Raw genomic sequence first — 11522 nt, 5'->3', positions numbered from 1 at the left:
CAGTATCCTGCCTTCCTTGTCAGCCCTGGGATAGGAGGATTCCAGAGAAGCGGCTTAGTGCCCAGGCCAGGGGCAGAGCGGCCACACTGTGGGGCAGATGAAAAGCAATAAAGCCACTAGATGTAACTGGTGGGATCGCGCCAGAAGCCCCAAGGCTTCCAAAGAAACGTGTCCGGTTGGAACCGAGTTTTCCTCTCCCCAGCCATGCCCAGGGATTAGGCTTAAGCACCTGTTCATCTCCAGACTTAGCAGCAGCTGAAAAGGCTAGCAGGGGAGGGCACGGCCTCCCACTCCCACCCCGACCCCACCCCACTTTGTGCCTGGAGATTTCTCGGAAGCCCCACCCCGGAAGCTGGAGGAAGGGAGGGCTGAGGGGAGGGGAGGGAGGAAACTTAAAGGAAAGAAACTGGATGAAAGAGGAAGGGCAGCTCTTGTGTTCCAGATGCTGCGACTTCTAGTATGCAGCCTGCTTTCCACGGGCGGGAGGAGCAGAGGGGCCGGGGGAGCGCCCGGCGGTGGAACCCCAATCTAGGGCCTGCCAGCATCTGAGCGCCTTCTAAGGCCAGGCCTGTGTGAGATGCTGGAAGGGGGCCCAGATGAAAAGCTACTTAAACTGTTATAACTATGGGGTTTGTGTTTTTGTTTTTGTTTTTTTTCTATTTTATTTTATTAGTTTAAGATGTGATTCCAGCTCCAAAGGGGCATCGTTGGAGTCTGTTGAGGAGGACACGGATGATGAAGAAACTGGAGTGAAGCATCTAAACTGGCGTGTGACCAGGTTCTGAGGCTGGGGTGCAGAATGTGTGAATCGGGGCGTCATGGTGGGGCACGCGGTGTGATCACCCAGGCGGCCTCCTCAGAGGATTCCCCCCTCCTCGGACTAGGGCATCAGTATTCTGTCCGTGGCAGGTGATTGATAGGTCCCTGTCCAATCGGAATTTGAGTTTTTCTAGATAACAGGGAGGAGGGCGGACTCCAGCAGGCAGAGGCTGGGCGGGAGCAGGGTCCGAGTGTCAGGGTACCAGGCGTGGGGTATGGGCATTGAGTCTGGTCACTCCTTTCTGCGTGGGAGGAGGCATCTCAGTGCAGAATTCAGAAGGTTCACGTGATACAACCAACTGGACTAACCAACAACCTCAGGACTCAGAGCCGTCCCAAGAGGGACGAGGACTCCAGATGTAAGGGACTCAGTTTCCAGATTCTCACGGAGGCAGCAAAATGTGCGACTCCAAAATATCCCTTTGGCATATGGATTACTTTGAGCTGAAACCAGTCAAGGCCCAGAAGACTCAGGAAGACCTTTGTCCCCGTTAGCCTCCTAAAGACTGCAGACAGAGGGCCTGATCCAGGAGGGAAGCGTCAATCACTAGAGACAGCCACAGTTGGAGCCTGGTGTGTAGCTGGGAGGAGCCCAGCGAAGTCTGTTAAACTCCTCCCTGTGTCCCGTTGTATCTGCCTGGCTCAGCAAACATTTATTTACCAAACGTTTGCTTTTCTGTCTCCATGGCCGTTGCCCCTTCTCCCTTGGTATCTGTATATTTGTTCTCTACAAGCAAGACGTCTTTTAATGAACGCATGATGACACACCTAACCATCTGATACTTTTCCAAACATGTTTACTTCTTATATTTAATAATTATTTTAATCAAAGCTTATAACAATGTGTTAATATTTGTTTTGATCACATGTGGATTATTATTAAGATGATAAGTAAATCCAGAGGAAATAATTTTTAAATTTCCACTTTTGTTCATATTTCTGTAACAAAGAAGTATGATGGACAGTCAATGAAAAATTTGCAATCACAAAAATATTTTTTCTTGGCATAAAATCCTGTGTGGAAGAGGAATGGAAATGCAATTTAAAGATAATAAATTTCCAACACCCAAAGAAGAGAATTTGTTATATTTTTAAAATAGATGATGGGCTGCCATTGTGGCTCAGCTGGTAAAGAATCTGCCTGCAATGCAGGATACCTGGGTTCGAATCCTGGGTTGGGAAGATCCCCTGGAGAAGAGAATGGTGACCCACTCCAGTATCCTGGCCTGGAGAATTCCATGGACTGTATAGTCCATGGGGTCACAAAGAGTCAGACATGACTGAGCAACTTTCACCTTAAATGATGATAGTGGACATCAGACCACTATAGTGTTTCCCGTTTGTTAGATATGTTTTAAAGGGGGATGAACTGCTTTATTTTAAAATGCCGACATTTGCATTATGTGGGAAATTCTACCTTTTATAACTATATAAACTTAATGAAGAGAGAAATTCAGCTGTCAAAAATATGCATGGAAGAACATAGTTTTTTGGAAAAATTTTAGAGTATAGGTTAGCAAAAAGATTGGAAGACAAAAGAATTTAAGGTTACTGGGACTGAGGTGCCATTGAGTGGAATGGTATTAAGAAAAATTCCCAGGATTTTAATATTAACTTAATATCTGTTTCTGCACACTGCACATGCTCTCGCAAAACAAGATGAACTCATTTCTGTTTGTTTCTCCAACTTTTTGTCCTCTTCATATTCTTTGGGGTTCAGGCTGGGATGGAGATGAGGACATTAACTGGGCTCTGATAAATTCAACAGTGATTGAGTATAAATATATGTATACATTTACGTATTCATACCATATGCTATGACTATAACATATGCATATTTATTATAATACAAATTTCTAAATTTATATTTAGAAATTATTTATAATACTTATAATGTATTATGATTCTAAAACATGGCAAAAACCACTACAATATTGTAAAGTAATTAGCCTCCAACTAATAAAAATAATTGGGGGAAAAAATGATGTGTGAAAAAAAATTCACAAAGGAAATAAACTATATGATTTTTTTAAAAAAATAAAAAATAAAATATAACTATCATCTATTTATCATTATAATTTATTATTATTATAACATAATTATGATAGTTTATTATGGTTATATATTATTATTACTATAATCTTTTTGTAATTTATTCTAAAATAATTATAATTATCATATGAAAAACAAGTTTTTGGTTGTACCCTCTAGAAATGTATTTTCTAACCTTGACTATCCTGAAAGGAATTGTGGCATATTTTCTACCGTTACCTGGTGTTTCAGAAATTTCTTGGGCTGGTGACACTTACTGTGTGGAGTGTAATGTGAGACCGGGGTTGGATGGCCTGCCTGTACCCTGCTTGTGTGTTAAAGAAAGTGGTCAAAGACTTGTGAAAAAGGGAATCTGGAGGTTCCGGTTTCTCCTTGGCCACCACACACCATCCCTAGGATGCCAGTAAAGAGAAGAGACCAGAAGGCCTGAGGGACGCAGCCCGAGGCCCATGCAGCCTGCTAGCGCTGCCGCGATGCCCTGTCACCGGAGAGCGGCCACAGCTGCTGGCCCAGGACTTGTCCGCACCCACTGAGGGCAGGAGATATAGCCTCGGTCTACGCTGGGCTCTGATTGCCCCCAACACACAGAGTCACAGCCTGATTAACTCATTGGCCACGGGATTTTTGCAGAAACTAACATTTTTGGCAGGCAGTTTTTCTTTTGGCCAGCCAAAAATTAACTCTGTTATTTTGCCAACAATTTGTGGATTAAGACATTCGATAGTTAACACCTGACACACCTGTATAGTCTTCTAATTTTCGTGAAATATTTATTATCAGTTTATTCTTCTGTAGGAACAAAGGAGCATCCTCCAGCACTGTGAGTTTCATGTTCACTTTCCAAATCAGCATCAGTCACTAAAATTTTCTGTCCTTTTGTTGGTCTGATATTCAAATCAAAATTATATTCTGAAGAACTATCTTCTGAGACCCTTCTATATGTGTCACTCAGACTGTTAGAGAAAGTATCTGCATAAAATTCAAAGAAAAATTCTTCTTCAATAAAAATTTTGCAGTGTGGCATTTTTGAAATTTTTAGTTTTATAATATGCACAAGGTGGAAACAAAAACCTAACGGAGCAAAGTGTGAAGATAATGAAAATCATTAAGTTGTATAATGAACCCTTGATCAATTTTAAGCTCTTAACAACTTCCCACAGTGATGCTAATTGTTATCACTCTCTAAAAATGTATTGATAGGTCTCCTGTCAATAATGTCCAGTTCATAAAAGGCGTATTAATACAACTCCAGTCAATAATTAATAACCCTGGAAACCAAGGGCTATGGAGGCAAAGCTTTGTCCCTGCACAGCAAACATGCTGCAAATTCAGGGATCAGAAAATCCCACATAGTTACAAACAAGGACCCACACTATAGCACAGGGAACTCTGCTCAAAGTTTTGTGGCTGCCTAGATAGCAGTGGAGTTTGGGGGACAATGGAGACATGCATATGGATGGCTGAGTCCCTTTGCTGTCCGCCTGAAACTATCACAACATTGTTAATTGGTTATACTCCAATATAAAATAAGATTTTATTTTTTCTAAAAAGGAAAGAAGCTCCCACAGTCTCAAGAAAAAATCTTTTCACATTTTATAGGCTCATATTTTTACTGTACTGATGGGCTGGCAGCCAAGTTACTTTGTACTCATCACCTTTCAATATATTCATCTGTGAACAGAACTCAGTAACGGATGGCATCAGGCCCACGTTTCTAAGAGAAAGAAGGGAAAGAAAAGGAAATCTTGTTACATACCAAGCAGGGAAAATTGCTGACAGAATTTCAGTGTATAAACCTAAGAGAATAGAGTTCTGTGCTCCAGAAGATGAACCAACAAAATCCACAGAACCTTGGCTTACTTATCTCTACAATGGAAAGGATATTCCTCCCTAACCCCTCAGGGGTGAAATATGTAACAAATTCATAGCTTGGGGAGTTTCCCTGATGGCTCAGATGATAAAGAATCTGCCTGCCAATGTAGGAGATGCAGATTTGATCACTGGGTTGGGACGATCCCCTGGAGAAGGAAATGGCAACCTACTCCAGTAATCTTGCCTGGAGAATCCCATCGACAGAGGAGCCTAGCAGGCTACAGTCCATGGGGTCACAAAGAGTCACACACTTAGAGAATGAACACCACCACCAACAGCAAGGGGAAGGATGTTGCTCCCTAATCCCGGATGAAATCTGTAGCAATTTTATAGCTTGGGATGAATCAGAAAGAAATTTGGAAGGTGCTGAGAGTTTAGAAGTAGTATTAAGATGTAGTGAAGTATTTCCACTAAAATCAATCTTGCACAGAGCTTTCAAATATCTTGAGCTATGGTGACTCTATTTCATCTTGAAAGTGGATAACAACCTCTCTCAAATTCTTCTCCCACCTATTCTAACTCCTCCCCCCTTATTGTTGCTCTATATCTGGGAAAATAATTCTGGGAATTTACCCACCAAAAATAGGTTGAAATTCCCCCTCTTTCCCTTCACTCAGCTTCCTAAGACAGTAGGTGTGTAGTACTGCCTCCTACCCAAGTGAATCTAATTTTTTATTCTTCTGACAACTGAAAAAAAAAAAAAAAAAAGCATGACCTGAAAGTTGAGAATTACGCTTTGTTTGGGGACCTTAGTGAGGACTAAAGCCCAGGAAGGCAGCCTCTGAGATTGCTCTGAGGGATTTGTTCCAAGGAGGTTTAAGGGAAGAATCTGGTTCTATAGGAGTTTTGCTGAAATAAAAAAGGTAGTTGAACATCAAAAGATCACTGCTAATCACACATACACACACAATAGACTTCTTAAGTTGATTTCAATGCTTTTCTGTGTATGGAAAGAGGCAAGAGTCTGGGCTCACTGAGATTATTCCTTTAATAAGCATCTTAACTATCAGGGCCAGTATCTTATTTTTCTCCATCCTGAATCCCCCTCAGGGTACACCTTCAGAGCAGCTGTGGTGGCTGATGGCTTGATGGCTCCAGCATCCTTTGTTTACTGACATGCCAGGTGACCCTCGTTGTCCACAATTCCTAGAAGGGTCCTGGTCTTTATAAAGCCCTGGACCAGAGGAGAATATTGCTGACCACCTTTACTGGCCAGGATTTCTGCATATCACAGGGAGCTCTCCTCCTGGCCTTTCCCACAGAGGGTTAAGGTGACCTCCCAGGCATACTCTCATTTTCCTGGTGAAGAGTCACGGAGCTTCATGGGCTTCCATTGGACAGAAGCGTGGTCTATATTTGGACTGAGTAGTTTTCATCCTGGGGGTGCTGGTGGGGGTTATAGGAGTTTGTCTCATCGTATTATAGGCAGATCCCAAACCACCAGGAGAGTGGAACATCAAACCCCAAAATTGATCCTGGTTTGGCTCAGTTGCTCTGCCGAATTGAGAAGGTACTGTCACTGAAGTTTCTCAAGAAAAGGAAACCACAGATCAGGTTGAAAGTATCATCTTGGGCACATTTATTTAAACTGGACACAAACTCAATACCTCAGCCAAGTTTTTCTGTGAATCACGATGTTTCATGGGAAGGAAAAAATAAAAGTACATTTTGCGACTGGGGCAAAGGCCTAATAGTATGGTTTCTGATAAAGGTCAAAGGTCTGGGAGAGATTTTGGTGAAATCAGCTGAAGTGCTTAGCTTGAACCCAGAGCTAGCTGAGGTTTCAGATTTCACAAAGAAGCATTTATTACAGCCGTTCAGAAGTTGGTCTTCATAGCCTGAGGCTACTTAAGTAGGGCTGTGTCTTGAAAATGCTCTAAAACCACAGGGAACATTTTCCACATGAATCATCATCTGTCTGATGAAGTAAGAGGACTCAGGCAAATGCGCCTCCATTTTCTTTGGGTCACTTGGACAAAACAATGCACAGTGATCACAATCCACATTTTTTCAGACCTAAAGATGAATTTGTCATTTGAATGGGCTTGAGACTGAAAGTGAATTCTGTGAAGGTACATGAAAAGGGGGCTGATGGCAGCTAACAGACCTGGGACACATTTTCTAAGTGATTTTTTCCAAGATTAGTTCATCACATATTCAAATCCTACTCGGATGAGAGACGTTGAATTCCTCTCCCTCTTGGTTCCTGGAGGGTTGATCCCTGGGTCAGGAAGATCCCCTGGAGAAGGGATAGGCTACCCACTCCAATATTCTTGGGCTTCCTTTGTGGCTCAGATGGTAAAGAATCTGCCTGAAATGCGGGAGACCTGGGTTCAACCCCTGGGTTAGGAAGATCCCCTGGAGGAGGGCATGGCCACCCACCCCAGTATTCTTGCCTGGAGAATCCCATGGACTGAGGAGCCTGGAGGGCTCCTGTGCATGGGGTCGCAAAGAGTCAGACACAACTGAGCAACTTTCACTTTTACTTTGGTTCCTGGATTCGTTCTGCAAGAACAAAAGGGAGAAGCTCGTTTGCCCAGGAGAACCTCTCAGACTGAGAATCAGAACAGGCAGGGGCAAAGAATTGTAAACAGACACTGTGACTGGAAGGCCCATTCTTTTTCAAGGTATTTGTTTTGTTTTGACTGCACTGGGCCTTTGTGGCTGCGCTCAGCCTTCTTTAGTTGCCTCACGCTGGGGCTGCTCCTTATTGCGGCGCACGGGCTTCTCGCTGTGGTGGCACAGGCTCCAGGGACCACGGGCTTCAGGAGCTGGAGGGCACGGGCTTCCCTGCTCTGTGACATGTGGGATCTTGCTTTCGGACCAACCCGTGTCCCCTGCATTGCAAGGTGATTTCTTAACCACTCAACCACCAGAGAAGTCCGGAAGACCCATTCTTGAAGCCATATTGTGGCTGGTGGAATTATGTTCCTCGCACCTCACCAAAGCCAGACCAACCCCAGTGGCCACCCAGATCCAGTCTGGTGTTCACAGAACCCACCTGGGCTAGTTTCCGTTTGGCCCAACCCAAGAAACCTAAACAGGAGTTCTGTACTTGGAATTCCCCATGTGGAGAGAGCTGCTGTCTTCCAAATGGAGAGGAATCAGCACACAGAAACCCCACTAGTAACAGCCTGGGGTAACAGCTGGACTCAGTTGGCCTTTCTGCTATGACAAAACGAATTCCCAGACATGTCCAGAATATGAGCACCGTTGGAGGACTAGGTGTCCTTTCTTTCTTTTTTTTTAATTTTTACATTATATTTTATCCATTTTTATTAAGATCTGATTGATACATAACATTATATTAGTTTCAGGTGTAAAACATGATGACTCCACATTTGTATATATTGTGATGATCACCATAATAAATCTATTTAGCATCTCTCTTCACACACAGTTACAAATCTTTTTTTATTTTCTTGTGGTGAGAGCTTTTAAGAACCATTCCCTTAGCAACTTCCAAATATAGAAAACAGTATGATTAACTGCTGTCATCCTGCAATACATTGCATCCCCTGGACTTATTTATTTTATAACTGGAAGTTTGTACCTTTTGATTCCCTTCACCCATTTTGCCCTCCTGCCTCTGGCAACCACCAATCTGTTCCATGTATCTATGAGCTTATTTTTATGCTTTTTATTATTATATATTATTATCATTATTATTGCTATTGTTGTTACTTAGATTCCTTGTGTAAGTGAGATCATATGGAATTTGTCTTTCTCTGTCTGACTTATCTCATGTAGCACAATGCCCTCAAGGTTCATCTTTGTTGCAAATGTCAGGCTTTCCTTCTTTTTCATGGCTGAGTAATATTCCATTATATATGTGTGTGTGTGTATATGTATATATATACTTTATTTTTTCCATTCATTTGTACATCAGTGGACATTTAGGATCTTTTATAAGCTCAGACATTTTTGAAAATAGCTCTGTATGTAGCAGAAGACACTAAAAAATGTGACCTTTTTTCTCCACATGCCCAATAAAATGGATTTTATTATAACTGTGCCTCTCGGCCGGAGCTGGGAAATTCAAAGAAGGACCAGGAGCACCTAGGAAAGACCTCCTGCTAGAGGTCTGAGAGAAGCCTAACAATTTGGAGGTCTTTGAAAAAGAATTTAAAATGGTTACAAAGCTGCAGACCATCAAACAGAAGAGTGGACATGGTATAATAAATAGTAAAATAAGGCGAATGGAAACCAAAACCCAACGGTTGCAGGAGAAAGATTATCTCACTGAAGGCATCAACTGATCCTCTATGTATTTGTTAGAGAGAGGCCACTGGGGAGATGCCAAGATTTCTTACAACTGGTGCAAAGAGGAACCTACTATCAGTTCCATTAAGGCGCTAGGCCTACAGGTGAGGGTTGGCTCATCATCTGAGGACAAGCACAACTATTTGGTCAGGAAGAGAAGGTGGCGGGGGGAGAGCAACATGCAGCCCCAGGGGCTTGGAGGGAGACCCATTACCCCCATTTGCCCGGGACCCAGGGGCTTCCCAAGATAAGGTTTTTCAGTGCTAAAGCCAGGAAAGCTTAGGCAAACCCACAGGGGTTTGTTCCCACTCCACTGTGGCAGGAAGCACTCTGCCTAACCCTAACCAGAACTGGAACCAGAACTACCCCTGGACCTGATGTTTATTCCCAGACCCACGGCTGCAGGTGGGGCCAGCTCCCACAGCCTCTGACCTTGGGGTTCTGGCAAGTCACTGGCCTGGTGTTTGTAAAACACAGTCGAAACCAGAGGATGTGGGAGGTGGAAAGGACAGCAGAGGATGGGGGAATGCTTTCTTGGAGAACCCCAGCAGTGGTTGCAGACTTGACTTTTCTTAGTCTAAAGCTGCAGGAGAAGGAAGCAGTGAGGGCAAGCTGTCCCTCAAGAGTGCCATGAATCCCAGGCCCAGGTCACCTCCTTCAAATAGGCTTAGTGAGTCATGCCAGATGCCTCCTGGGCACGGACGAGGTGGCAACAGCTGGCATCCCAACTCTGCGGGCAGCCTGCGGGGCAGGAGCCAGCCTCCTGTCTCTGGCCAGCTTGTCTTACCTCCACCAGCCTTGGACATTCCTGGTCATAAGAAAATTCCTTAAAATGCTGGTTAGCAGGGAAAACTCAGGCTGTGGAACCCCAGACTCAGTAAGGCGGCTTTCGTGGTGGCCTTTTACCTAACATTGCAGGTAATGAGCTGTTCCCCATAAAAGAGGACTGCCCCCCCACCCCCATTTCATAAGCAGTGCTTTGACCTAGCTATCCCTGTGCTGGAACATTCTGTCCTGTGCCAACAGACTCCTTCATCTCAGCACAGTGACTTTCGCCCCACAGAGGAACTTTGCTGCCCTATTCTAGGACTACGACATAATTCTACCCACTCCTACAGAGTCATCCTTCTTGGAAGGTTGACAGTCACTAAGGCTTCCCTGGCAAAACGATGCTGCATCTGGGTTTGCCCGAATTTTCATGCTTTTAGCACAGAAAGATTTTTTTTTTTTTTTTTTTAGGTTGTGCTGAGTTTTCCTTTCTGCACGTGGACATTTTCTAGTTGTGGTGAGTGGGGGCTTCTCATCGTGGTGGCTTCTCTTGTTGCAGAGTACATGCTCTAGGGCACGCCAGCCTCAGTAGTAGTGGCACACAGGTTTAGTTGCCCCAGGATGTGTGGGGTCTTCCAGGACCAGGGATTGAACCCATGTCCCCTGCACGGCCAGGCAGATTCTTAACCACTGGACCACCAGGGAAGTCCAAGATTTTTCTATTTCTGACCCTCAGAGGGGTCCCCAGTCTTCCTTCCCCCACACTGATAAGGAGACTAGAGGATCATGCTCCACCTTTACTGGTTCATTTTTTCCTGCATCTATCCATTGAAGAGAAACTAAAGAGCCTCTTGATGAAGGTGAAAGAGGAAAGTGAAAAAACTGGCCTAAAACTCAGCATTCAAAAAACAAGGATTATAGCATCTGGTCCCATCACTTTGCGGCAAATAGATGGGGCAAAAATGGAAATAGTGAGAATCTTTATTTTCTTGGGCTCCAAAATCACTGCAGATAGTGACTGCAGCCATGAAATTAAAAGATGCTTGCACCTTAGAAGAAAAGATATGACAAACCTAGACAACATATTAAAAAGCAGAGACATTACTTTGCCGACAAAGGTCTGTCTAGTCAAAGCTGTGGTTTTTCTAAATGTACAGATGTGAGAAAGTGATAATCACTCAGTCATGTCTATAGATGGCTGAGCACTGAAGAATTGATGCTTTTGAACTGTGGTGCTGGAGAAGACTCTTGAGAGTCCCTTGAACTGCAAGGAGATCAAACCAGTCAACCCTAAAGGAAATCAACCCTGAATATTCATTGGAAGGACTGATGCTGAAGCTGAAGCTCCAATGCTTTGGCCACCTGATGTGAAGAGCCGACTCTCTTGAAAAAGACCCTGATGCTGGGAAAGATTGAAGGCAGGAGGAGAAAGGGATGACAGAGGATGAGATGATTGGATGGCATCACTAAGTCAATGGACATGAGTTTGAGCAGACTCTGGGAGACAGGGAAGGACAGGGAAGCCTGGTGTGCTGCAGTCCATGGGATCTCAAGGGTTCAGACATGACTGAGCAACTGAATAATGACAACAAATCCATCAAAGAAAATTTGCTGGACATCCTTAGAGAAGGTGAGGGCTTCCCTGGTAGCTCAGCTGGTACAGAATCTGCCAACTATGCAGGAGACCTGGGTTCAATCCCTAGGTCGGGAAGATCCTCTAGAGAAGGGAAAAGCTAGCCACTCCAGTA

The 11522-nt window shown here is 44.0% G+C and overlaps 1 long non-coding RNA gene across 1 annotated transcript in view; it reads right to left on the bottom strand.

Moving 5' to 3' along the window:
- Positions 1 to 4478: 4478 nt before the first annotated feature.
- LOC122681756 overlaps positions 4479 to 11522 on the bottom strand; it is a 67120-nt gene continuing 60076 nt past the window's right edge. Inside the window, exon 3 of the long non-coding RNA XR_006337098.1 lies at positions 4479 to 4585. This is a non-coding gene — a long non-coding RNA (uncharacterized LOC122681756). The remainder of the gene's footprint in view (positions 4586 to 11522) is intronic.

Source organism: Cervus elaphus, chromosome 23, assembly GCF_910594005.1.
Source record: "Cervus elaphus chromosome 23, mCerEla1.1, whole genome shotgun sequence".
Lineage (NCBI taxonomy): Eukaryota > Metazoa > Chordata > Mammalia > Artiodactyla > Cervidae > Cervus > Cervus elaphus.
Note: the sequence above shows the minus strand (reverse complement) of the source record. Positions and strands in the feature narration are given on the sequence as shown.